Source organism: Tupaia chinensis, unplaced genomic scaffold, assembly GCF_000334495.1.
Source record: "Tupaia chinensis unplaced genomic scaffold, TupChi_1.0 Scaffold144991_2, whole genome shotgun sequence".
Lineage (NCBI taxonomy): Eukaryota > Metazoa > Chordata > Mammalia > Scandentia > Tupaiidae > Tupaia > Tupaia belangeri.
The window spans coordinates 795,198-797,811 of NW_006204851.1; the positions used below are offsets into that span (position 1 = coordinate 795,198).

Below are 2,614 nucleotides of genomic sequence, written 5' to 3' on the forward strand. Positions count from 1 at the left end.
CTAGTAGTCATCAAGGTCAAAATATTCATAGTCTCCTCCTTGTTATTCCTTTCCCTGGAAATCTGCTCAGTACCTCAAGATATCTCCAACCCCACCAAACCCTTTCACAAACTGTGATCCTTCTTGTGACTTATCTGTGACAATTTCCAATGTAGCTCTAAGTTTTTTATAGTTGTTATCAAACTATTCCAACAGGGGCATGCTCTCAATTAGCTCATGCTCCTGTTCTGTCTCTGTCTGTGAAATGAGATTTATCCTTCTCTTGTTTTAGAGTTAGAGAATATTCTCCTCTTCTGTACTTTGGCAATGAAGAACATATCTCATTATATCCAGATTTTCATAGACTATTAGAATCTCTACAGCTCCCATTTCCAAATCCTTTAGTGTATCTTCAACAGCCAAGCAGTACTTGTCCGTGTCCTGGCTGATTTCATCAAAGTATCATCCTATTAATTTCTTCTCTTGAATAAATTTCACGTTGAAGAGAATTTCAGTAGATAACTCAATTGCTTGGTTGAATCCATTTTCCCTAACATATGATATATGATATATATGATATATTTTTAAAACATTTAAAATTTTTTATTGCAATCTCTGATGAAATACAACAGATTGACTTAGTTCCATTTTAAAATCAGCTGATCCAGCTAAAACGAGACCAGTCACATTCACTTTGTCACCAGAAATAAACAGCTGCACAGCAGTCTCTGCTCCATTCCAAACACAGTTATGCTGCTTTTCCATTCTTAAATGGGCAAAATGCAAGGCTGATTGACTTCATCTACCGTGTTTCCTTGGGAGATCCACAGTAAATTTGTGAAGGACTTCTCTTGTGTTTTCTTGGAGTGTGCCAAAAAGAGCACCACTACTATCTATTACAATGAAGCCAAACTTGCTATCATCTGAAAGTGCTGTAAGAGCCTCTGTATGGGATTTGTTGTCACACAATTATAATGATGTATTAATTGGTTTGAAAGGTCCAAAATCAGTATTGACTTTCTTTTTCTTTCCTTCTTCTGTTACAATTGTTCCACAGTAAACAATGATACCATTTGGAGGTACTTTGTCATAAAGTTTGAGTCTTTGTTCTACAGATGTGATGGCTCCCAGGAATGAAAGGCAGTTTACTCGTGATTTAATGTTAGATGCAGTTCCGAATTCATCTTCCAACATTTTTGCGACTCGTGAAATCTGGTCTTTGGGAGGAATGATCAATGATATCATGTTATTGCCATTGCCAGAGGTCCAGAAGGCAGAAGTTGGCTAGTATCTGGTTCTACAAAATAGAGGCTAGTAAAACAATAATGAGAAGCTACAAAAGTTGGCTATTTGCAAAGATTAACAAAATTGAAAAGTCTTTAGCTAGAATGTCAAAAAAAAAGAGGACTCAAATTATTAAAATCAGAAATGAAACTCAGAATATTTCATAGACCTTATAAAAATAAAACTTATGTTTTGGGGTTTATTTCTGGAGTCTCTACTCTGTTCCATTGGTCCTCATGTTATTTTTGTGCCAATATCATGCTGTTTTGATGATGAATGTGAACCCCTAACTGTCACCATTACAAAAATCTACTCAAAGTGGATGAAAGATCTAAACCTAAGACCGCAAACTGTAAAACTACTGGTCTAAAACACTGGGGAAATTCTGGGAGACATTGGGGTAGTCAAAGACTTTTTAAGCAAGACCCCCAAAGCACAGGCAATAATTCCAAAAATAGGTAGGATTACATCAGATTAAGGAGTTTCTGCACAGCAAAGGACACTGTAATTAGTGTAAATTGACAACCCTCAGAAAGGGAGAGAAATTTTGTTAACTGTGCCTCAGACAAGGGACTGGTAACCAGAATACACAAGGAACTCAAGCAGCTTATCTGGAAGAAAATGATTAACCCAATTAAAAGATGGGAAAATGAGCTGAATAAGCAACTCTCTAAGAAAAAACATATGAACAGCCAAAAAGCATATGAAAAAAACTGCTTTACATCCCTCATTGTAAGGGAGATACAGAACAAAACCGCAATGAGATACCACTTACCCCCAGCCAGAATGGCAAATGTAAAAAAAAAAAATCAAATAATGAGAAGTGCTGGAGGGGATGTGGTGAGAGGGGAACACTCCTACACTGTTGGTGGGAATGTAAATTGGTTCAGCCACTGTGGAGAATGATATGAAGGTTCCTCAAAGACCTTCAAATCGAACTACCATATGATCCAGCAATTCCACTTCTGGGTATCTACCCAAAGGACAAGAGCACACTCAGTCAGAAAAGCACTTGCACAACTCTTTTCATTGGATTATTATTCATGATTTCTAAGACATGGAACCAACCCAAATGTCCACAGACGAATGGACTGAAAATTGTGGCACATATACTCCATGGAATACTAATCAGCCATAAGAAATAACAAGGCCCTGGCATTTGATAGAAAGTGGACGAATATGGAAAATTTGTTGCTGAGTGAAGCAAGCCAGGTTATGAAAGAGAGACATTGTACATCTCCACTTAACATATACTGACTGCATTCTATGGTAGAGACTGAAAGACTGGAGAACATAAAAGTATTAAAAATTGTAATGGACACTAGAGACAAAGTGGAAAGAGAGTGTGAGG

General features: G+C 37.1%; 1 pseudogene; it reads right to left on the reverse strand.

Annotated features, from left to right (window-relative positions):
• LOC102497957 (eukaryotic peptide chain release factor subunit 1 pseudogene) lies at positions 1-1,233 on the reverse strand (annotated as a pseudogene).
• Between the last annotated feature and the right edge of the window lie 1,381 nt (positions 1,234-2,614).